The 26,211-nt window shown below is 40.9% G+C and overlaps 1 long non-coding RNA gene across 7 annotated transcripts in view; it reads right to left on the bottom strand.

The window, feature by feature from the left end:
* Positions 1 to 8,191: 8,191 nt before the first annotated feature.
* LOC111749063 (uncharacterized) overlaps positions 8,192 to 26,211 on the bottom strand; it is a 244,458-nt gene continuing 226,438 nt past the window's right edge. For 3 of the 7 annotated variants that reach the window (XR_010319513.1, XR_010319512.1, XR_010319514.1), the window contains one exon: positions 8,193 to 9,736. This is a non-coding gene — a long non-coding RNA (uncharacterized LOC111749063). Of the gene's footprint in view, positions 9,737 to 15,770; positions 21,754 to 26,211 lie in introns of those variants that run through there. The other 4 variants (XR_010319517.1, XR_010319516.1, XR_010319515.1 and 1 more) reach the window with 3 other exon arrangements.

The raw sequence follows: 26,211 nt of genomic DNA, 5'->3' as shown, positions 1-26,211 counted from the left end.
GACTCTGTTGGCTGAGCTGGCCCAATTGGACTTTCTCTTAAGACTTTGGAATGGGAATATTGAGAGACTAAAATCCAAACTGGTGAAGAGATTATAGAAAATTTCCTAGATAGTCTAAAATGAGTTCAGAAATACATCTAAACTCCTGAGATGACTAGAAAATGAGACTGCTAAACCATAGTTATTAAGAAATTGGCTGGTAAGCAAAAAGTTGGCAGATTGAATCCACCAGCTGCTCCTTGGAAACCCTGTAGGAAGCTCTACTTTGTCCTATAGGGTCGGTGTGAGTTGGAATCAACTTGACAGCAACGGGTATTCACTAGCGGATATATGTTTCTGCTTATCCTCTTATACTCCATGACAATATCTAGCTGCAAGGGAGGCTGGGAAATGTCATCTCTAGTTGAGTAGCCAAGCACCTAACTAGTACAGAAGAAAGAGAAAATAGATCTTAATGAACACTTAGAAGACTCCACTTACACTTTGAAAAAAGTAGTTTAAAAACACATGAAGATTTTCATGGATAGCAAGATATTGTGAGTTGAAAACAACCTAGGCAGTGAGGCAAATTTGATGTTGGTCTGCATGAATGGCAATGTAGAATCTAGAAAGAGAAAAGTGATAGTCCTGTTTTGTCTGTGTTGTTTAGATGCCCTCTTCTTCCCCCTCATCCCCTCCCCACACAGCATAGTGTTCAATTCATGGTTATGTTTCAGGAGGGAGAGAGAAAAATGAGCATATTTAGAGGGAGTAAACAGGATGATGAAACCCTCAAAATCAGGTCATAAACACAGAGCACAACAAAGAACCTCTGAGGGAGTAGGAAAGCAGTGGGATCCAGACCCCAAATTCTCATAAAAAGACCAGATTTAATGGTCTGACTGAGACTAGGACACCAGTGGTCATGGCCCCCAGACCTTCTGTTGGCCCTGGACAGGACTATTCCCAAAGCCAACTCTTCAGACAGGGATTGGACTGGACAATGGGTTGGAGAAGGATGCTTGTGAGGAGTGAGCTTCTTGGATCAGGTGGACACTTGAGACTATATTGGCATCTCCTGCCAGGAGGGGAGATGAGAGGGTAGAGGGAGTTCAAAGCTGACAAAATTAACACGAAAAGAGAGATTGGAGGGAGGGAGCGGGCTGTCTCATTAGGGAGAGAGCAACCGGGAGTATGTAGCAAGGTGTATACACGTTTTTGTGTGAGAGACTAACTTGATTTGTAAACTTTCACTTAAAGCACAATAAAAATTAAAAAAAAAGAAAGGTCGGAGTCAGGACCAACATGGCTGACTAGGTAAGAGCTACTGCGGATCCCTCTTGCAACAAAGACTTGGAAAAACAAGTGAATCAATCACATACGTGACAATCTAGGAACCCTGACCATCAAACACAGATCTAAAGAGTTGACCTGAGTGACAACCCACACCCCGAAGCAGCGACTGCTTCTGGAACCCGTGTCCCGTGCCATAGCCTTGAGCCCTTGTGGTTCCCTGGTGCTGAGTGGTGGGGCTAATTGCAGCTTACTGAGACGGGGCAAGCACGGGACACAGCCCTAACCCCTAACCCCCTGGGGTAACCTCAGTAGCGACTCAGCCAGTGCAAGCAGGCTGCACACTGACACAGCTGAAAAGAGAACAAGCAACCACAGGGAAGCAGCAACTGTTTTTGGAGCCTGGAGCCAGCGTCCCAGTCAGAAAACCTTGGCGCCGGGCTTTGCATTAAGTGCAGAGGAGCTGAGCACAGCTTCCTGAGATAGTGCAAGCACAGGACGCAGCCCTAGCCCCCTGAAGTAACCTCGGGGGAAACCCAGTCAGCACACGCAGGCTGCACAGTGATGTGGCTTATAGGAGGATAAATCACTGGGAAGCAATGACTGGTTTTGGAGCCTGGAGTGCAGTGTCCCAGTCAGGAAACCTTGGTGCTGGGCTTTGGACTAGGAGCAGAGGAGCTGACCATGGCTTCTGAGGGGGCACAAGCACAGAACGAACGCAGGCCTGACCCTCGGGGGCAATCTTGACCCAGCCAGTACACACAGGCTACACGCCTCTCAGATAAAACAGTCACCACCAAGCAAGATAAGTAACTTTGTCTATATCGCTGGATGCTACTCTCTCCTATCTATCTGATCCCTACCCTCCCTGTCCCAGGCGGCTTCATTAACATTGGTATTTCCTCGGCCAGGGAGTGAAATGCTCCTGCTCGCCCAGGTTTTTTTTCCTCTAACCCATTCTCCTGGCCTGAGAGAAGCAGCTACTAACAATCCAGGGAGGAAAAATCCTTTCCGGACTTCCCTATACTGGAATGAAAATACAGAACCAGCTCCAGCCAAGCATATAACATCCACAGTCCTGGGCTTTCATCCCTATAGGGAACAAGGTGGCTATTATAATGCAAAGGCAATTCTGAAAGAGATCTGACTGTAATTGTTTTAGTAGAGCACTGGAAAGACAAGTTTTCCAGGTCTGATATCTCACCTATCAAACAGAGCCCACACTGATCCACAGCAGGGAGCTGAGGGCTGGAGCTCCACCCAAACCACCTAGCCACCTGCCAAAGGGGTCTGAGGATACTGACGCCTGCCAATCTTTAGAGGTACAAGCATTGGATGCCTAAGGTACAGCTCCAGAGCCCACTCACCAAAGTGCTTTAGGAATAGAGATGCACCTACCTCACTGGCACTTGAGGGAAGGCTGTCAGCATCCTGCCCTCCTTGGAGTGCAAGCCCCTGCCGCTACTAGAATCTGGTGCACACAACTATCACCACCACTCCTCTAAGTTAATAGGTGACAGTCTACACCACACATTTCGTGACCGAAGATCAGAACACCTAAGCTGATTCTATTTAAGAATAGTGAATGGACTCTTAGGCTTATATATCTGGTAACAGACCAAACCAGCTAGTAATAGGACATAAGTGATTCAAAGGCTACAACAATCAAGACAGCACAATCTAGTAGCCCATCTGGGTATGCTGAAACAAAGAAAAACAAGCTAAGGCTCAGTAAGCAAATATAAAATAAATCATTACAATATCTTACAGATGGCTCAGAGACAGAAAGTCGATATCAAATCACATAAAGAAGCAGACCATGATTGCTTCTACAAATCCCCAGATTAAAGAATCAAAATCTTTCCCAAACGAAGATATAATCCTGGAATTGCCAGATGCAGAATATAAAAAACTAATTTACAGAATGCTTCAAGATATCAGGGATGATCTCAGAAATGAAATAAGGCAATCTACAGAAAAAGCCAAGGAACACACTGATAAAGCAGTTGAAGAAATCAAAAACATTATTCAAGAACATACTGGAAAAATCAATAAGCTGCAAGAATCCATAGAGACACAACATTCCGAAATCCAAAAGATTAACAATAAAATTACAGAATTAGACAACTCAATAGGAAGTAAGAGGAGCAGAATCAAGGAATTGGAATGCAGAGTCGGGAGTTGGAGGAGAAGGCAATTTACACAAATATAGTTAAAGAAAAATTAGATAAAAGAATTAAAAAAAAATGAAGAAAGCCTAAGAATCATGTGGGACTCTATCAAGAAGAATACCTTGCATGTGATTGAAGTTCCAGAACAGGGAGCGATAACAGAAAATACAGAGAGAATAGCTGAAGATCTGTTGGCAGAAAACTTACATGGCATCATGAAAGACGAAAGGATATCTATCCAAGATGCTCATCGAACCCCATTTAAGATTGATCCAAAAAAAAAAAAATCACCAGGGCATATTATCATCAAACTTGCGAAAACCAAAGATAAAGAGAAAATTTTAAAAGTAGTCAGGGATAAAAGAAAAGTCACTTACAAAGGAGAATCAATAAGAGTAAGTTCAGACCACTTAGCAGAAACCATGCAGTCAAGAAGGCAATGGGATGACATATATAGAGCACTGAAGGAGAAAAACTGCCAGCCAAGGATCATATATCCAGCAAAACTCTCTGAAATATGAAGGCGAAATTAAAACATTTACAGATACACACAAGCTTAGAGAATTTGCAAAAACCAAACCAAAGCTACAAAAATTACTAAAGGAAATTCCTTGGTCAGAAAATCTATAATATCAGATACCAACATGACACAAGGTCACAGAACAGAACATCCTGATATCAAGTCAAATAGGGAAATCACAAAAATAAATGATTAATCTTAAAAAGAAAAAAATGCTCAAAACAGAAACCACTGAAGTCATTATGTAAAAGATTCCAATAACCAAAAAGAGGGACTAAACACAGGAGGCATAGACCTTCCATATGGAGAGGAAAAAAAGATGACATAGGACGATACAAGTTAGGTTTTTACTTAGAAAAATAGGGGTAAATATTAAGGTAACCACAAAGAGGTCTAACAATTCCATAACTCAAAATAAAAACCAAGAAAAACATAACGACTCAGTAAACATAAACTCAACTACTCTGAAAATGAGGAACACACAATTTACAAAGAAAAATGTCTCAGCACACAAAAGTAAGTGGAAAAATGAAACTGGCAAAAACATACACAGAAAGGCATCAAAATGACAGCACTAAACTCATACTTATCTATAATTACACTGAATGTAAATGGAATAAATGCCCCAATAAAGACACAGAGAGTCTCAGACTGGATAAAGAAACATGATCTGTCTATATACTGCCTACAAGAGACACATCTTAGACTTAGAGACACAAACAAACTAAAACTCAAACGATGGAAAAAAATATATCAAGCAAACAACAAGCAAAAAAGAGCAGGAATGGCACTATAAATATCTGACAAAATAGACTTTAAAGTTAAATCCGCCACAAAGGATAAAGAAGGACACTACATAATGACAAAAGGGACAATTGACCAGGAAGATATAACTATATTAAATGTGTATGCACCTAATGACAGGGCTGCAAGATACATAAAACAAACTTTAACAGAACTGAAAAGTGAGATAGACACCTCCACAATTATAGTAGGAGACTTCAACACACCACTTTCAGAGAAGGACAGGACCTCCAGTAAGAAGCTCAATAGAGACATGGAAGATCTAACTGCTACAATCAACCAACTTGAACTCATAGACTTATACAGAACACTCCACCCAATAGCTACAAAGTATACTTCTTTTTCTAGTGCACATGGAACATTCTCTAGAATAGATCACATATTAGGTCATAAAACAAACCTTTGCAGAACCCAAAACATCCAAATATTACAAAGCATCTTCTCAGACCACAAGGCCATAAAAGTAGAAATCAACAGAAAAATTAGGGAAAAGAAATCAAATATTTGGAAACTGAACAATACCCTGCTCAGAAAAGACTGAGTTGCAGAAGACATTAAGGAGAGAATAAAGAAATTCATAGAATGCAATGAGAATGAAAATACTTCCTATCAAAACCTCTGGGACACAGCAAAAGCAGGGCTCAGAGGTCAATTTATATCAACAAATGCACACATAAAGAAGAAAGAGCCAAAATCAGAGAACTGTCCCTACAACTTAAACAAACAAAAAGCAAGCAACAAAAGAACCCATCAGGCACCAGAAGAGAACAAATAATAAAAGTAGAGCTGAACTAAATGAATTACAGAACAGAAAAACAACTGAAAGAATTAACAAAGCCAAAAGCTGGTTCTTTGAAAAAATTAACAAAATTGATAAACCATTGGCCAGACTGAATAAAGAAATACAGGAAAGAAAACAAATAATCTGAATAAGAAATGAGATGGGGCATATCACAACAGACCCAACTGAAATTAAAAGGATTATATCAGATTATTAAGAAAAATTGTACTCTAACAAATTTGCAAACCTAGAAGAAATGAATGACTTCCTAGAAACACACTATATACCTAAACTAACACAATCAGAAGTAGAACAACTAAATAGACCCATAACAAAAAGAGATTGAAACTGTAATCGAAAAACTCCGAACAACAACAACAACAAAAAAATCCCTGGCCCGGACGGCTTCACTGCAGAGTTCTACCAAACTTTCAGAGAAGAGTTAACACCACTACTACTAATGGTATTTCAGAGCATAGAAAAGGACGGAATACTACCTAACTCATTCTATGAAGCCACCATATCCCTGATACCAAAACCAGGTAAAGACACCACAAAAAAAGAAAATTACAGACCTATATCCCTCATGAACATAGATGCAAAAATCCTCAACAAAATTCTAGCCAACACAATTCAACAACATATCAAAAAAATAATCCACCATGACCCAGTGGGATTTATACCAGGTATGTAAGGTTGGTTCAATATTAGGAAAACCATTAATGTAATCCACCATAGAAATAAAACAAAAGACCACATGATCTTATCAATTGATGCAGAGAAGGCATTTGACAAATTCCAACACCCATTCATGATAAAAAATCTCCGCAAAATAAGAATTGAAGGAAAATTCCTCAATATAATTAAGGGCATTTATACAAAGCCAACAGCCAACATCACTTTAAATGGAGAGAGCCTGAAAGCATTTCCCTTGAGAACGGGAACCAGACAAGGATGCCCTTTATCACTGCTCTTATTCAACATTGTGCTGGAGGTCCTAGCCAGAGCAATTAGGCTACACAAAGAAATAAAGGGCATCTGGATTGGCAAGGAAGAAGTAAAATTATCTCTACTTGCAGATGACATGATCTTATACACTGAAAACCCTAAGGAATCCTCCAGAAAACTACTGAAACTAAGAGAAGAGTTCGGCAGAATTTCAGGTTACAAGATAAACATACAAAAATCACTTGGATTCCTCTACATCAACAAAAAGCACATTGAAGAGGAAATCACCAAATCAGTACCATTCACACTAGCCCCCAAGAAGATAAAATACTTAGGAATAAATCTTACCAAAGGTGTAAGAGACCTATACAAGGAAAACTAGAAAGTACTAGTGCAAGAAACTAAAAGGGACCTACATAAGTGGAAAAACATACCTTGTTCATGGATAGGAAGATTCAACATAGTAAAAATGTCTCTTCTACCAAAACAGTTCTATAAATACAATGTGCTTCTGATCCAAATTCCAATGACATTTCTTAATGTGATGGAGAAACAAAACACCAACTTCATATGGAAGGGAAAGAAGCCCCGGATAAGTAAAGCATTACTGAAAAAGAAGAAGAAAGTGGGAGGCCTCACTCTACCTGATTTTAGAACGTGTTGTACAGCCACAGTAGTCGAAATAGCCTGGTACTGGTACAAGAACAGGCACATAGACCAATGGGACAGAATTGAGAACCCAGATATAAATCCATCCACATATGAGCAACTGATATTTGACAAAGGCCCAGTGTCACTTAATTGGGGAAAAGATAGTCTTTTTAACAAATGGTGCTGGCATAACTGGATGTCCATTTGCAAAAAAATGAAACAGGACCCATACCTCACGCCATGCACAAAAACTAACTCCAAGTGGATCAAAGACCTAAACATGAAGACTAAAACGATAAAGATCATAGAAGAAAAAATAGTGACAACCTTAGGAGCCCTAATACGAGGCATCAACAGAATACAAAACATTACTAAAAATGATAAAGGGAAACCAGATAACTGGGAGCTCCTAAAAATCAAACACCTATGCTCATCTAAAGACTTCACCAAAAGAGTAAAAAGACCACCTACAGATTGGGAAAAAATTTTCAGCTATGACATATCCGACCAGTGCCTGATCTCTAAAATCTATACGATTCTGCTAAAACTCAACCACAAAAAGGCAACCCAATTAAAAATTTGGAAAAGGATAAGAGCACACACCTCACTAAAGAAGATATTCAGGCAGCTAACAGATACATGAGAAAATGCTCTTGATCATTATCCATTAGAGAAATGCAAATTAAAAGTACGATGAGATTCCATCTCACTCCAACAAGGCTGGCATTAATCCAAAAAACACAAAATAATAAATGTTGGAGTGGCTGTGGAGAGATCCGAACACCTATACACTGATGGTGGGAATGTAAAATGGTACAACCACTTTGGAAATCTATCTGGCGTTTCCTTAAGAAGTTAGAAATAGAACTACCATACAACCCGGAAATCCCACTCCTCAGAATATATCCTAGAGAAATAAGAGCCTTTACACAAACAGATATACGCACATCCACGTTTATTGCAGCACTGTTTACAATAGCAAAAACATGGAAGCAACCAAGGTGCCCATCAACAGATGAATGGATAAATAAATTATGGTATATTCACACAATGGAATACTATGCATCGATAAAGAACAGTGAAGAATCTGTGAAACATTTCATAACGTGGAGGAACCTGGAAAGCATTCCGGCCCCAGTAACCCCAGAAGGCATTATGCTGGGTGAACGTAGTCAGTTGCAAAAGGACAAATATTGTATAAGACCACTATTAAAAGAACTTGAGAAATAGTCTAAACTGAGAAGAAAACATTCTTTTGTGGTTATGAGAGGGGGGAGGAAGGGAGGGTAGGTGAGGGGTATTCACTAATTAGATAGTAGATAAGAACTACTTTAGGTGAAGGGAAAGACAGCAGACAATACAGGGGAGGTCAGCACAATCGGACTAAACCAAAAGGAAAGAAGTTTCCTGAATAAACTGAATGCTTTGAAGGTCAGCGTAACAGAAGCAGGTGTCTGGGGACCATGGCTTCAGGGGACATCTAAGTCAACTGGCATAATAAAATCTATTAAGAAAACATTCTGCATCCCAATTTGAAGAGTGGCGTCTGGGGTCTTAAACACCAGCAAGCAGCTATCTCAGATGCATCCATTGGTCTCAACCCACCTGGATCAAAGGAGAATGAAGATTACCAAGGACATAAGGTGATTACGAGCCCAAAAGATAAAAAGGGCCACATGAACCAGTGACTACATCATACTAAGACGAGAAGAACTAGATGGTACCCGGCTACAATCGATGACTGCCCTGACAGGGAACACAACAGAGAACCCCTGAGGGAGCAGGAGAGCAGTGGGATGCAGACCCCAAATTCTCATAAGACCAGACTTAATGGTCTGACTGAGACTGCAAGGATCCTGGTGGTCATGGCTCCCAGACCTTCTGCTGGCCCATGACAGGAACCATTCCCGAAGCCAACTTGTCAGACATGGATTGGACTGGACAGTGGTTTGGAGAGGGATGCTGGTGAGGAGTGAGCTTCTTGGATCAGGTGGACACTTGAGACTACGTTGGCAACTCTTGCCTGGAGGGGAGATGAGAGGGTGGAGGGGGTTAGAAGCTGGCGAAAAAGACACGAAAAGAGAGAGTGGAGGGAGAGAGCAGGCTCTCTCATTAGGGGGAGTAATTGGGAGTGTGTAGCAAGGTGTATATGGGTTTTTGTGTGAGAGAGTGACTGGATTTGTAAACTTTCACTTAAAGCACAATAAAAATTATTAAAAAAAAAAAGGCAATTGCCAGTAATTCCAGGGTGAAAGCCCCTTACTCTCTGGGTGACTAAGGAGATTTGGGTTAATTACAGGCAGGCGGCCAGCCTTAGTGTTTCTGGCATCCAGGGAAACGCTCTACTCACAAAACTTCTGGAGTTGTGTTCAGGACCCTTTCCTCGGTCCCTGTAGTATCTTCTCATCCTCCCAGGACCAGGTCAAGTTCACCACTTCCTGCTCATCAATCCTGCCAAGGGCACTTCATCTGGATGCTCGCTCAGAACACTGGTTTACTCTGGCAGGTGATGCTAGCATGGCACCATGGGCAAGCAAGAGGCTACCCACAGAGTTCAGCTGAGATGCATGCTTCTTCACACCAGCCCTCCTGAAAATGAGGTGGGATAGATTAGGCCCCTACAATTCCCATCTCCTCTAAAATGTCTGCCCTGTAACTTACATTATTGTCTTATAGCTTTTCTTAACTCTGGTATTATTATTCAAATGTACATGCATATATTTTGTTTCTACAAAGCCATTACCAGGTCCTTGAGAACAGTGACCATGACTTGTATGTTTTAGGGTACCCTATAGGTATCCTTCCCTCTTGCATGCCAACAGAACCCTAATTTTGTTCGGGTGGCAATGTACCCAGTTTCGGACAGTGAGACCTACAGGTAAGTTGTTGTGAAGGCTTCTGGGAAAGCTTTTGCCTTTCTGATAAAAAGAAGCAGTTGGCATTGCTGTTCCCCGTTTCTACTTGTTTTTTTTCCCTGCCTGAAATACAGACGTGATGGGTGGAGCTGCAGCAATGGCCTTGCAACCACGAGGGAACATCCAAAAGAATTGCACAGATGCTGACCCTGACACTGTTGAACTCATGAAGCAACACCAGTATCTGACTTCCTTCAAACTTATTGTTAGGTGAAAAAATACGTTCCTATATTTGTAGCCTCACAAACATGGTTGATAGAAGAAACAGTAGAAATAGTAGGAGCATGACCTCTATCTCATTATGTTCATTTCTGCCTCCTAACTCACACACAAGTACACCCATGGAACAATGTATATCTCATGTGAAGCCTGAACTATAAATGGGTGTCTGGGAAATAAGGAAATATCTTTGACTTCCTCCCATTTAGCTTTCCCACTACAAAGGGGTTGGAATGGAGTTGAGTGAGTCAGTTTGCAATACCTGCCATACCATCCACGATGGGTAGGGAAAGAAGGGCCCCCATGCAAAATCCCTAACTGATGCCTCTCATATTAGTTAAGGAAAAAAACACGCTATAACAGACAAACCCCAAAATCTCAAGAGTTTAGCACAATAGAAGCTTATCACGCAATCCTGTGGTGTCCAAAATGGGTCTTAAAAACTGTGGAAGGGGACTGGGGGGCACTTTGTTCCGTGAGTCATTCCGGCACCCAGGCTGACTTCTTCAATATTCATCTGGCAGACAGATGAAAAGAGGGTGAGGAAGGCACGTGTGCTTCTTCAAAGCCTTGGCCTGAAAGAGGCATCCATCATTTATGCTCACATTCCACTCCTGAGAGCTCATCTTATCACCTCCACCTAAATGCAGGGGTAGGACATACAGTCCTTGGCTTGGCAGCAACTTCCCAGGGACAACTCTACTCTATGGAAGGATAGAACAAATCTTTGGGGAGCTGCTAGCTGTCTGCCACCAGCTAAACTTGTTATAATTACAGTGGAAGGTTTCGTCCCTAATTTCTGCGTTAAAAAAAAACAAAAACCAAACAAACCAAACCCGCTGCCATCAAGCTGGTTCCAACCCAGAACGCTCTTAATAGATAAACAGAAGAATGACTAGAAGAATGAATATCTCTTCATATCTCAACTCAACTATTGTAAAGAGCCATTAAAATATTTTTTATGTCAATTGCCCTTAAGAATAATTTTTCATAAGAATCATTTTTAATGGTTGTATAAGTCTTTTGAAGCTAGGGAAATATTTATTAATAACCTTGGATGTATATTTTTAAATCCAGTTTATGCCATCGGTAAACGATACTAAACAAGGGCTTCTTGTTGTTGTGTGCCGTCGAGTCGATTCTGACTCATAACAGCCGTATAGGACAGAGTAGAACTGCCTCATAGGGTTTCCAAGGTTTATAAACTTGGAAGACAAAAATCGTATTCGCACTAACCTCTAACTGAAATTTTGTATTACCTTCCGTAATGAATGTAGGTAACAAATCACAGGAGTGTTAGCAGGAATTGTAACTGTCACCCACAGAAATCACAGATATTCTCATACAAGGTTACAGTTATTGCAGATATCTGGAAGTACCGCTTATGATCATCATTATTTCAAAATTATTGCAGTCATCAATCTGTTACTAGATCTTCATATTTCAACCACATTTACTACCATATTATAATACTTTAAATATTTTGAAAGCTGTATTTTAATATAATATTATACATTATGTTTTATGTACTTAAAATTTTTAATTTGAAAAGGGGTCCACAGGCTCCACTAGAATGCCAGAGGGGTCCATGAATCAAGTAAAATTAACTGCCCTCGCCCTGCCCCTGCTCTAGGGAGTGGAGCCCTGGTGGCAAAGCAGTTAACAGATCAGCTGCTAATTAAAAGTTCTGCAGTTCAAATCCACCAGTCACTCCTTGGGAACACTATGAGGCAGCTCTCCTCTGTGCTATAGGGTCGCTATCAGTTGGAATTGACTCAACAGCAATGGGTGGGGTTACAGCTTAGGTTGGGTTATAGCTCTAGGGAGTAAGCAAGGCTATTAATGCAATCAACTTTTCACCATCACTACTCCCCTCAGAGCCCAGCCTCTGCCAGTTTTTTCCGGCCTTAGGTTGCCTGTCTCTTCTCAGAGGCTGTGCACTGAGAACTCACTAGGGCCCAGGCCAGGCAGGGCCCCAAGGCAGGGGAGGCAGGGAAATGCATTCTTGTCCCATTTCTCCACCTCACAGCAAATCACCCCTCAAACCTGAACTGTGTGGACACTTTTCCAGATGACCTGGGGGCACCAAAGCAGCCTTTCAGTTTCAGCTTCTTTCTTACCTCCCAGTGAGCCCAGGATTTTTCACCTGAGCAGACAAGCTTTTGCAGTGAGGTGCACAAGTGTGCCTTTCCTCCCTGGCAAACATTCGCAGCTTCTCCTGGCAGGTTCCAGGACAGGACATGTTAATAAAAATACATATATATATATATATTAATTAATACGTGCTATTAATTGGAGCCTGATTTGCAGACCTTATGGATTATTTGCAGTTTGTAGCTAATGGGGATCAAAGCTTGCACATACAACAGCCTCCCTCCAGAAGCCTGGATCACCCCAGTCTGCGCATCCATGCTTTGTGAGAGCAGGAGAATAGGAGGTTTATCACATGAGGGCCCCCACAGTGGAAATGACTGACCCCGTCCCCCGCAACTTCTGCAGGACACAGACGAAGCCCTTCCTCAGTGCATGCAAGGGAGGATGGGTACATGAAGGGGGGCTCCATGTGATTTAGTCAGTGGCAGGAGATTTTCGCTGGTACCCCTGCCCCCCAGCTGGGCACTCACAAGCACCCTGAAGTGTTTTTCTTTTTTTAAATCATAGCCTTTAAATGCTCTTTGTGTTTATAATTAGTCAAAAGCCCTGGGATGGCTCAATTCGAATCACTGTGCAGGGCCCGCCCCCCCTTGGTTGCCCAAGGGTCGTTATTAGCCCTGGGATGATCAGCAAGCCTGGTTGGCAGGAGTGTTTGCAAAACGCCCCCAGCCCTTTCTGCCACAAAGAAAAATGTGTTAGCATCTTGGCTTTCTAGCTGCCATTCAGATTCTTTGCTTTTCAGTCAGCCACTCCTGAGGATTTCCTAGAAACATTTATTTATTTTGAAATCTTATCACTGATATTTTGGTAGAGATTTGTAAATCTTGCCCGTGAGAAATAATGTCATGTTTGAGATTCTTCACAACTCAAAGAAAGGATACGATGGAGTTTTGTTGCTCTTGTGTGTCATCGAGTCAACTCTAACTCATAGTGAATCTATATGACAGAGTAGAACTGCCCCGTAGGGTTTCCAAGGAGCAGCTGGCGGATTTGAACCGCCGCCGTTTTGGTTAGCAGCCTGTGTTCTTTAGCACTATGCCACCAGGACTCCAGAATGGGAGTAGGGACGTTTACTGTTAGGTTAAGAATGGGCCTTCTGTTTTGGAAAATTGTTTGTCAGTATCTACTACAGCTAAACAAAGACACACACTAAACTAACCAAACCCATTGCCATGGAGTCAATTCCAACTCATAGTGATCCTACAGGACAGAGTACAACTGCCCCGTAGGGTTTCCAAGGAGCAGCTGGTGGATTCAAACCGCTGACTCTTTGGTTAGCAGCCAAGCTCTTAACCATTGTGCCACCAGGGCTCCCAGACACACACTATGTGACCCAGCAATTCCATTCCTACATTATTCCCACAGACATGTGAACTGCATCCCCCCAAAATGTACAGAGATGTTTCCAGCTGCATTACTTATAATAACCCCAAACTAGAAACAGCCTGAATGTCCACCAACAATACAATGAATAAAAAAGTTTGGTGAATTCAGAAAATGGAACACTATACAGCAACGACAATACAAACCACAATTACATGCAACAATGTGGGTGAATCTCATACATGTAAATTTGAGCGAAAGAGGCTAGACATAAAAGAGAATATGCTAGATTATTCTAATTTTTTAAATAATTTTTGTTGTGCTTTAAGTGAAAGTTTACAAATCAAGTCAGTCTGTCACATATAAGCTTATATACACCTTACTCCATGCTCCCACTTACTCTCCCCCTAATGAGTCAGCCCACTCCCTCCTTCCAGTCTCTCCTTTCCTGACGATTTTGCCAGTTTCTAACCCTCCCTACCCTCCCGTCTCCCCTCCAGACAGATGCCAACACAGTCTCAAGTGTCCACCTGATACAAGTAGCTCACTCTTCGTCAGCATCTCTCTCCAACCCATTGTCCAGTCCCTTCCATGTCTGATGAGCTGTCTTCGGGAATGGTTCCTATCCTGGACCAACAGAAGGTTTCGGGACCATGACGGCCGGGATTCCTCTAGTCTCAGTCAGACCATTAAGTATGGTCTTTTTATGAGAATTTGGGGTCTGCATCCCACTGTTCTCCTGCTCTCTCAGGGGTTCTCTGTTGTGCTCCCTGTCAGGGCAGTCATCGATTGTGGCCTGGCACCATCTAGTTCTTCTGGTCTCAGGACGATATAAGTCTCTGGTTCATGTCGCCCTTTCAGTCTCTTGGGCTCATAGTTATCCTGTGACCTTGGGGTTCTTCATTCTCCTTTGATCCAGGTGGGTTGAGAAGAGTTGAATTTTTTTTTTTTTTTTAGATGGCCGCTTCTTAGCATTTAAGACCCCAGACGCCACATTTCAAAGTGGGATGCAGAATGTTTTCATAATAGAATTATTTTGCCAATTGACTAAGAAGTCCCCTTAAGCCATAGTCCCCAAACCCCCGCCCTTGCTCTGCTGACCTTCGAAGCATTCAGTTTATCCTGGACACTTCTTTGCTTTTGGTCCAGTCCAGTTGAGCTGACCTTCCCTGTATTGAGTATTGTCCTTCCCTTCACTTAAAGTAGTTCTGAACTACTAACTAATCATTAAATAACCCTCTCCCACCCTCCCTCCCTCCCCCCCATAACCACAAAAGTATGTGTCCTCAGTTTATACTATTTCTCAAGATCTTATAATAGTGGTCTTATACAATATTTGTCCTTTTGCCTCTAATTTTTTTTTTAATTTCACTTAGCATAATGCCTTCCAGGTTCCTCCAAGTTATGAAATGTTTAACAGATTCATCACTGTTCTTTATTGATGCGTAGTATTCCATTGTGTGAATATAGCATAATTTATTTATCCATTCATCCGTCGATGGACACCTTGGTTGCTTCCAGCTTTTTGCTATTGTAAACAGAGCTGCAATAAACATGGGTATGCATATATCTGTTCGTGTAAAGGCTCTTATTTCTCTAGGGTATATTCCGAGGAGTGGGATTTCTGGATTCTACGGTAGTTCTATTTCTAACTTTTTAAGAAAACGCCAGATAGATTTCCAAAGTGGTTGTACCATTTTACATTCCCACCAGCAGTGTATAACAGTTCCAATCTCTCCGCAGCCTCTCCAACATTTATTATGTTGTGTCTTTTGGATTAATGCCAGCCTTGTTGGAGTGAGATGGAATCTCATCGTAGTTTTAATTTGCATTTCTGTAACGGCTAATGATCGAGAGCATTTTCTCATGTATCTGTTAGCTGCCTGAATATCTTCTTTAGCGAAGTGTGTGTTCATATCCTTTGCCCACTTCTTGATTAGGTTGTTTGTCTTTTTGTGGTTGAGTTTTGACAGAATCATATAGATTTTAGAGATCAGGCGCTGGTCGGAGATGTCATAGCTGAAAATTCTTTCCCAGTCTGTAGGTGGTCTTTTTACTCTTTTGGTGAAGTCTTTAGATGAGCATAGGTGTTTGATTTTTAGGAGCTCCCAGTTATCTGGTTTCTCTTCGGCATTTTTGGTAATGTTTTGTATTTTGTTTATGCCTTGTATTAGGGCTCCTAACGTTGTCCCTATTTTTTCTTCCATGATCTTTATCGTTTTAGTCTTCATGTTTAGGTCTTTGATCCACTTGGAGTTAGTTTTTGTGCATGGCGTGAGGTATGGGTCCTGTTTCATTTTTTTGCAAATGGACATCCAGTTATGCCAGCACCATTTGTTAAAAAGACTATCTTTTCCCCAATTAACTGACACTGGGCCTTTGTCAAATATCAGCTGCTCATATGTAGATGGATTTATATCTGGGTTCTCAATTCTGTCCCATTGGTCTATGTGCCTGTTCTTGTACCAGTACCAGGCTGTTTCGACTACTGTGGCTGTATAATACATTCTAAAATGAGGTAGAGTGAGGCCTCCCACTTTCTTCTTGTTTTCAGTAATGCTTTACTTATCCGAGAATTCTTTCCCTTCCATATGAAGTTGGTGATTTGTTTCTCCATCACATTAAGAAATGTCATTGGAATTTGGATCGGAAGTGCATTGTATGTATAGATGGCTTTTGGTAGAATAGACATTTTTACTATGTTAAGTGTTCCTATCCACGAGCAAGGTATGTTTTTCCACTTATGTAGGTCCTTTTTAGTTTCTTGCTCTAGTACTTTGTAGTTTTGTTTGTATAAGTCTTTTACATCTTTGGTAAGATTTATTCCTAAGTATTTTATCTTCTTGGGGGCTAGTGTGAATGGTACTGATTTGGTGATTTCCTCTTCGATGTGCTTTTTGTTGATGTAGAGGAATCCAAGTGATTTTTGTATGTTTATTTTATAACCTGAGACTCTGCCAAACTCTTCTATTAGTTTCGGTAGTTTTCCGGAGGATTCCTTAGGGTTTTCTGTGTATAAGATCATGTCATCTGCAGATAGAGATAATTTGACTTCCTCCTTGCCAAACCATATGCTCTTTATTTCGTTGTCTAGCCTAATTGCTCTGGCCAGGACCTCTAGCACAATGTTGAATAAGAGCGGTGATAAAGGGCATCCTTGTCTGGTTCCTGTTCTCAAGGGAAATGCTTTCAGGCTCTCTCTATTTAGGGTGATGTTGGCTGTTGGCTTTGTATAGATGCCCTTTATTATGTTGAGGAATTTTCCTTCTATTCCTATTTTGCTGAGAGTTTTTATCGTAAGTGGGTGTTGGACTTTGTCAAATGCCTTTTCTGCACAAATTGGTAAGACCATGTGGTTTTTGCCTTTTGTTTTATTTATACGGTAGATTACATTAATGGTTTTTCTAATATTAAACCAGCCTTGCATACCTAGTATACATCCCACTCTGTCGTGGTGGATTATTTTTTTGATATGTTGTTGAATTGTATTGGCTAGAATTTTGTTGAAGATTTTTGCATCTATGTTCATGAGAGATAGAGGTCTGTAATTTTCTTTTTTTGTGATGTCTTTACCCGGTTTTGGTATCAGGGATATGGTGGCTTCATAGAATGAGTTAGGTAGTATTCCATCATTTTCTATGCTTTGAAATACCTTTAGCAGTAGTGGTGTTAACTCTTCTCTGAAAGTTTGGTAGAACTCTGCAGTGAAGCCGTCCGGGCCAGGGCTTTTTTTTTTTGTTGGGGAGTTTTTGGACTGCCTTTTCAATCTCTTTTTTTGTTATGGGTCTATTTAGTCGTTCTACTTCTGATTGTGTTAGTTTAGGTATGTAGTGTGTTTCTAGGAAGTCATGCATTTGTTCTAGGTTTGCAAATTTGTTAGAGTACAATTTTTCATAATAATCTGATATGATTCGTTTAATTTCATTTGGGTCTGTTGTGATGTGGCCCATCTCTTTTCTTATTCGGGTTATTTGTTTCCTTTCCTGTATTTCTTTACTCAGTCTGGCCAATGGTTTTTCAATTTTGTTATTTTTCTCAAACAACCAGCTTTTGGCTTTGTTAATTCTCTCAGTTGTTTTTCTGTTCTCTAATTCATTTAGTTCAGGTCTAATTTTTATTATTTGTTTTCTTCTGGTGCCTGATGGATTCTTTTGTTGCTCACTTTTTATTTGTTCAAGTTGTAGGGACAGTTCTCTGATTTGGGCTCTTTCTTCTTTATGTATGTGTGCATTTATCGATATAAATTCACCTCTGAACACATCTTTTGCTGTGTCCCTGAGGTTTTGATAGGAAGTGTTTTCATTCTCGTTGCATTCTATGAATTTCTTTATTCCCTCCTTAATGTCTTCTATAACCCAGTCTTCTTTGAGCAGGGTACTGTTCAGTTTCCAAGTATTTGATTTCTTTTCCCTAATTTTCTGTTACTGATTTCCACTTTTATGGCCTTGTGGTCTGAGAAGATGCTTTGTAATATTTCGATGTTTTGGATTTTGGAAGGGTTTGTTTTATGACCTAATATGTGGTCTATTCTAGAGAATGTTCCATGTGCACTAGAAAAAAAAAGGATACTTTGCAACTATTGGGTGGAGTGTTCTGTATAAGTCAATGAGGTCAAGTTGGTTGACTGCAGCAACTAGGTCTTTTGTGTCTCTATTGAGCTTCTTACTGGAAGTCCTGTCCTTCTCCGAAAGTGGTGTGTTGAAGTCTCCTACTATAATTGTGGACGTGTCTATCTCACTTTTCAGTTCTGTTAAAGTTTGTTTTATGTATCTTGCAGCTCTGTCATTAGGTGCATAAATATTTAATATGGTTATATCTTCCTGGTCTATTGTCCCTTTAATCATTATGTAGTGTCCTTCTTTATCCTTTGTTGTGGATTTAACTTTAAAGTCTATTTTGTCAGAAATTAATATTGCTACTCCTGCTCTTTTTTGCTTGGTATATTTTTTTCCATTCTATGAGGTTTAGTTTGTTTGTGTCTCTAAGTCTAAGGTGTCTCTTGTAGGCAGCGTATACACAGATCGTGTTTCTTTATCCAGTTTGAGACTCTCTGTCTCTTTGTTAGTGCATTTAGTCCATTTACATTCAGCGTAATTATAGATATGTGTTTAGTGCTGTCATTTTGATGTCTTTTTGTGTGTGTTGTTGACAATTTCATTTTTCCACTTACTTTTTTGTGCTGAGACGTTTTTCTTTGTAAATTTTGTGCTCCTCATTTTCATAGTAGTTGACTTTATGTTTGCTGAGTTGTTATGTTTTTCTTGGTTTTTATTTTGAGTTATGGAGTTGTTTTACCTCTTTGTGGTTACCTTAATATTTACCCCTTTTTTTCTAAGTAAAAACCTAACTTGTATTGTCCTATATCGCCTTGTATCCCTCTCCATATGGCAGTTCTGTGCCACCTGCATTTGGTCCCTCTTTTTGATTATTGTGATCTTTTACATAATGACTTCAATGATTCCCTGTTTTGAGCGTTTTTTTCTTTTTAAAATTAATCTTAATTTGTTTTGTGATTTCCCTATTTGTGTTGATATCAGGATGTTCTGTTCTTTGACCTTGTGTTGTGTTGTTATCTGACGTTATTGATTTTCTGACCAAACAATTTCCTTTAGTATTTCTTGGAGCTTTGGTTTGGTTTTTGGAAATTCTCTAAGCTTGTGTTTATCTGTAAATGTTTTAATTTCGCCTTCATATTAGAGAGAGAGTTTTCCTGGATAAAGGATCCTTGGCTGGCAGTTTTTCTCCTTCAGTGCTCTATATATGTCATCCCATTCCCTTCTGGACTGCATGGTTTCTGCTGACTAGTCTGAACTTATTGATTCTCCTTTGTAGGAGACCTTTCTTTTATCCCTGGCTGCTTTTAAAATTTTCTCTTTATCTTTGGTTTTTGCAAGTTTGATGATAATATGTCTTGGTGATTTTCTTTTTGGATCAATCTTATATGCGGTTCTATGAGCATCTTGGATAGATATCCTGTCATCTTTCATGATGTCAGGGAATTTTTCCGAGCACAGATCTTCAACTATTCTCTCTGTATATTCTGTTATCCCTCCCTGTTCTCGGACTCCAATCACATGCAAGTTATTCTTCTTGATAGAGTCCCACATGATTCTTAGGGTTTCTTCATTTTTTTTAAATTTGTTTATCTAATTTTTTTCCAGCTATATTGGTGTCCATTCCCTTGTCCTCCAGATCCCCCACTCTGCATTCCAATTGCTTGAGTCTTCTCCTCTGACTTCCTATTGAGTTGTCTAATTCTATAATTTTACTGTTAATCTTTTGGATTTCTGAATGCTGCCTCTCTATCGATTCTTGAAGCTTATTAATTTTTCCACTATGCTCTTGAGTAATCTTTTTGATTTCTTCAACAGCTTTATCAGTGTGTTTCTTGGCTTTTTCTGTTGATTGACTTATTTCATTTCTGAGATCATCCCTGATATCTTGAAGCATTCTGCAAATTAGTTTTTTATATCCTGCATCTGGCAATTCCAGTATTGTACCTTCATTTGGGAAAGATTTTGATTCTTTAGTTTGGGGAGTTTTAGAAGCAATCATGGTCTGCTTCTTTACGTGGTTTGATATCGAATGCTGTCTCCGACCCATCTCTAAGATATTGTAGTGATTTATTTTATATTTGCTCACCGAGTCTTATTGTGTTTTGTTTTCTTTCAATATACATAGATGGGCTCCTAGATTGCGCTGTCCTGATTGCTGTATCCCTTGAATCACTTATGTCCTATTATCAGCTGGTTTAGGCTGTTACCAGATATATAAGCCTAAGAGTCCATTCACTATTCTTGAGTAGTATCTGATTTTAGGTCATCAAGTGTGTGGTACAGACTGTCACAAGTCAATAAACACACGCAATGAAAATGCCTCATTTGGTCCTGCCCCGGGGGCCCTTTGCATGATTCCCTCTTCTTCAAGTGCTCTTTCTTCTAATAGTTTTTGTCACTTACGACCCAGCTTAAATGTCACCTTCTCATAGAGGCCTTTCCTGCCACCCAGTCACCCTTTAGAAAATCCCTCAATTTTCATTCTCTGAGTACAACCAGTTGCCATTGAGTCGATGCCGATTCACAGCAACCCCGTGTCTGTCAGAGTAGAACTGTGTTCCACGGGGTTTTCAGTGGCTGATGTTTCGGAAGTGGATCACCAGGTCTTGAATTCGAACCACCAACCTTTCAATTTGCAGCTAAGCACCTTATCCATTTGCACCACCCAGAGACTCCATTCTATGGGGAGCATTTCCCATTATCAGATAGTTCCTTATATGTTTATTGGTTTATTTGTTTACAGTGTCTTTCTCCCCATAGAAGGTAAACTCCGGGAGCAGCAGATCTTGTCTGTCGTGTTCACTACTGTATCTCAAGCTCTTAAAACTGTGCCCGGCATGTAAGTGGTGCTCAATCAATAAGTATTTGAATAAATGATGACATAAATTTGGCTCTCAACCCTTTCACTACTAAGGAAAACATTTTATTCTTTATCCTGTACAGTTTACTGGTGATTTTACATACCTTTCTGTCTCCAAAAACTGCACTTATGCAATAATTTGCACACTTCTTTAAAAAAAAAAAAAGGATATACATATATTAACAGCCGATTACATTCTCTGCTTCTCATGAAAAAACTGGGGTAATCTGAGAGGGCTTATAGAATTCCAGCCAGAAACAATGCAAATGGACATTTTCATCAGGGAGTTTTCTTACGCTGGATAAATGTGTGATATTTAAGGAGAATTTAGAAATCTTAGAAATAGCACACGGGCCCTCGTTACTATCCTCACAGGCTCCCGGTGGACATGAGTGATATGCAGCTCTCCAGCCACCACACTAGAGTTCATTATCAAGTCTATCAAAGTCATTTCCCAACCAGCCATACACTGAACACACACCTGCCTCACGCAGACCAGGCACTGTGCTACGCTCCGGTGTACAGAGTTGAACAAGACATGGTCTCTGGCCTCAAGGTGTTCAGATACTATAGAGGAGCCTAAGACCAAAACAGACAAATATTATATGTTGTGATTCATGCAGTGTTGGAGCTAGGAAGAGACTGCTGGGCAAACACACTGGAAAGGCACCTAACACAACCTGGGAGGGTTGGGGTGGAGGGCTGCCTGGAAGAGACACTGCTCTTGTTGAGTGTTAAATGATGGGAAGCAGTAGCCAGGAGAATGGAGTGGGGATAGCTGGGCAGAAGGGCCAGCAAGGCTATGGGCACAGAGGGGAGGGATGAAACAGCTTGAGTGAGAACAATGAGCAGAGAAGAAAGGAGAAGAGCTGGGGGATGAGGTGAGCTGGGCAGCAGGAACCACTTGGTCCAACACTGGGTCCCAGTTCTGACGACCAGATCCTGTCTTGTTCCTTCTATCCTCCCTGTCTTATCAACCCACCTGGGCCCTAGGAACCTGCAGTTTCAGAACCAGGATGCAAATTTATGAAGAGCAACATGGACATTTTGGCCATTGTCGTTCATTTTCTTAAGAAGAATTTTTTGCCTGCCTTGGAGGCCCAGAAGATAAATATTTTTCTCTTACACTTCTTTTGGCCCCTAGTAGCAGCTAGCTTTTAAAAAGTCAGCGTGTGTCCGTGTCCACTCACTCTGAGAAACTTCAGCGAAGAATCCAGGAAATTTCCGCTACTTAGACAACTGGCAAAGACAGTAGTTTTCTCCCAGCACCAAGCAACAGTTTCACCCATACTGTGGTTAGACGGCAGGATAAAGAGCAAATTAGAGGAAGAGATTAAGATGTAATTGAACCTGTTTTTTCTGGTTTATGAGAAACCTTGGAGACCCATGTTTTGTTTTCCTGCTCCACAATGAACAAGTGAACTATTTCTTGTGACTTCATCTGCTTTGTTAATCAAAAAATAGGATCCATAATACTGAAAAAATTAATTTTGGGAGAAATTCTACCTGTATTAGTACTGGTTGCCATGGAATCTACCCCAACTCGTGATGACTCCATGTGTATTAAAGTAGAAATGTTCTTCACAGGGTTTTCAATCACTTATTTTTCAGATGTAGATCTCCAGGCCTTTCTTCCAAGGTGCCTCTGGGTGGACTCTAACCTCCAACTTTTGAGTTTAGCAGCAGAGCTTGTTAACCATTTGCACCACCCAGCACTCACTCCTATGGGGGTAGATTCGCATCTGCCTTCCCATGCTGCTCACCAAGGGGCAAACTAAATCCCTTTAACATGGACTGCTCAGGAAAAAATATTTTCCCCAGAGTGCTGGATTTTCTTGTTTTTGTTTGTTTTTATTTAAGCCCATACCTAGAATCCCCCTTTAGTCTCAAAACCAGTCTATCACTCTAGTCTTACACAAACTCCCACACCAATGATGCTTAAAGACCTGGAGACACACACTCCAGGAGGCCAGTGTTGGGACAAAGTTCTACTGAGCACTTTGGGGAGAAAGAAGAGGAGTCCGCAGGTGAGTGTGTGGCATCTTATCTGGCAAAACGCTGCCCACGTGGCTGCCTAGGGCTGATGGCACAGAGGCTTTGGGCCTGGGGTGGAGGCAGAGAGCAGCAGGGAGGGCAGGGTTAATGGCAGCACCATGACCATCAGAAAGGGCATGAAGCTTCCTGGTCTCACAGCATGGTGACCATCAGAGATGATAACAAGTTCCAGGGTGAATGGAATTGAGACAGAGCCCCCACAGTGCTGTGTTCTTTCCCTAGCTTCCTCCCCTACAGGGCTGTATTGAAAAATCTTTTCCTTTGCTGGGCTCTCCCCACCCCACAGCTTTGCATTTGAATCTTGCTTTTGCTTAGAGGTTATACATAAACCTCATTGCACCTGCATAGTACGATTAAGACTGATGCTGACTTAACTTGTATGAACTCCCTGCTTGTAAACCCCTTTAAAAGTAACTTGCCTGCCCATCCCTGGTGAGCAGTCTTGGTGGCAGCAGCTCTGGCTGACTCCATTTCCTTGCACAACAGAATAAAGGTGCCTTTCCTGTTCTCCCACCTTGGTCTCTCGTTTATTGGCCAATATGAGTCATGACCAGTAAGAACCTGGGGTTTCCACCCAGTAACAGGAGTATGAGAGCTTGATCTTGGAGGAGGATTGCCATACTTAACAACTAAAAATACAGGAGTCTTACTTCAATTTGAATTTCAGATAAACAACAAATAATATTTTAGTACAGCCTAAATATTGCATGGAATATACTTACACTAACAAATTATTTGTAGTTTATCTGAAATTCAAATATATCTGAAAGTCCTGTATTTCATCTGGCAACTCTAACTTGTAGGTCTGTAGCTCACCAGCTTCCATACCTGTCCCATTCCACCTGTTTTGGGGTTTTTAGTTCCTACTAAAATTGCCCCCAGACAATATGCAATGGGTGAGGGGAGATCTAAGGGCAACCCGCTTTATTAATTGAACGAGTAGTAGTTGTTGTTGTTATTAGGTGCCGCCGAGTTGGTTCTGTCCCATAGCAACCCTATGCACAACAGAACGAAACACTGCCTGGTCCAGAGCCATCGTTACAATCGTTGATATGCTTGAGCTCACTGTTGCAGTCACTGTGTCAATCCACCTCGTTGAAGGTCTTCCTCTTTTCCACCGACCCTGTACTTTACCTAGCATGATGTCCTTCTCAAGGGACTGATCCTTCCTGACAACATGTCCAAAGTATGTAAGACGCAGTCTCACCATCCTTGCCTCCAAGGAGCATTCTGGCTGTATTTCTTCTAAGACAGATTTGTTTGTTCTTTTGGCAGTCCATGGTATATTCAATATCCTTTGCCAACATCACAATTCAAAGGCATCAATTCTTCTTCAGTCTTCCTTATTCATTGTCCAGCTTTTGCATGCATATGATGCGATTGAAGATACCATGGCTTGGGACAGGCGCGCCTTACTCTTCAAGGTGACATCTTTGCTCTTCAAATGCTTTAAAGAGGTCCTTTGCAGCAGATTTGCCCAATGCGATGAGTCTTTTGATTTCTTGACTGGTGCTTCCATGGCTGGGGATTGTGGATCCAAGTAAAATGAAATCCTTGACAACTTCGATCTTTTCCCCATTTATCATGATGTTTCTCATTGGTCCAGTTGTGAGCATTTTTGTTTTCTTTATGTTGAGGTGCAATCCATACTGAAGGCTGTGGTCTTTGATCCTCGTTAGTAAGTGCTTCAAGGCCTCTTCACTTTCAGCAAGCAAGGTTGTGTCATCTGCATAACGCAGGTTGTTAATGAGTCTTCCTCCAATCCTGATGCCCTGTTCTTCTTCATATAGTCCAGCTTCTCAGATTATTTGCTCAGAATACAGACTGAATAGGCATGGTGAAAGGATACAACACTGACGCACACCTTTCCTGACTTAAAACTAATCCGTATCCCCTTGTTCTGTCCAAACAACAGCCTCTTGATCTATGTAAAGGTTCCTCATGATAACAATTAAGTGTTCTGGAATTCCCATTCTTTGAAATGTTATCCACAATTTGTTATGATCCACACAGTCGAATGCTTTCCATAGTCAATAATACACAGATAAATATTCTTCTGGTATTCTCTGCTTTCAGCCACAATGCATCTGACATGAGCAATGATATCCCTGTTTCCTCTTCCTCGTCTGAAACCAGCCTGAATTTCTGGCAGTTCCCTGTTGATATTCTGCTGCAGCCATTTTTGAATGATCTTCAGCAAAATTTGCTGAGAATGACAACTTGAAGAGGAATGGTGTTGCATTCATCGTCAAAAAGAATGTTTCGAGATCTGTCCTGAAGTACAACGCTGTCAGTGATAGGGTAATGTCCATACGCCTACAAGGAAGATCAGTTACTATGACTTTTATTCAAATTTATGCACCAAACACTAGGACCAAAGATGAAGAAATAGAAGATTTTTATCAGCCGCTGCAGTCTAAAATTGATCAAACACGCTATCAAGATGCATTGATAATTACTGGCGATTGGAATGTGAAAGATGGAAACAAAGAAGAAGGCTCAGTAGTTGGAAAATATGGCCTTGGTGATAGAAACAATGCCGGAGATCAAATGTTAGAATTTTGCAAGACCGATGACTTCTTCACTGCAAATACCTTCTTTCACCAACATAAACGGCGACTATACACATGGACCTCACCAGATGGAACACACAGAAATGAAACTGACTACATCTGTGGAAAGAGAGAATGGAAAAACTCAGTATCATCAGTTAGAACAAGGCCAGGGGCCGACTGTGGAACAGACCATCAATTGCTCCTATGCAAGTTCAAGCTGAAACTGGAGAAAATCAGAGCAAGTCCACGAGAGTCAAAATATGACCTTGAGTATATCCCACCTGAATTTAGAGACCATCCCAAGAATAGATTTGACACACCGAACGCTATTGCCTGCTCTGGATCCTGTAGCTGCCTCCTGTTAATCTGACCTCCATTTCTTGGGACTTGAGCTAGCACCTTACCTGCTGATCTTGGGCTTCATCAA

The sequence above is a fragment of the Loxodonta africana genome, chromosome 27 (assembly GCF_030014295.1).
Source record: "Loxodonta africana isolate mLoxAfr1 chromosome 27, mLoxAfr1.hap2, whole genome shotgun sequence".
NCBI classification, from domain to species: domain Eukaryota; kingdom Metazoa; phylum Chordata; class Mammalia; order Proboscidea; family Elephantidae; genus Loxodonta; species Loxodonta africana.
Note: the sequence above shows the minus strand (reverse complement) of the source record. Positions and strands in the feature narration are given on the sequence as shown.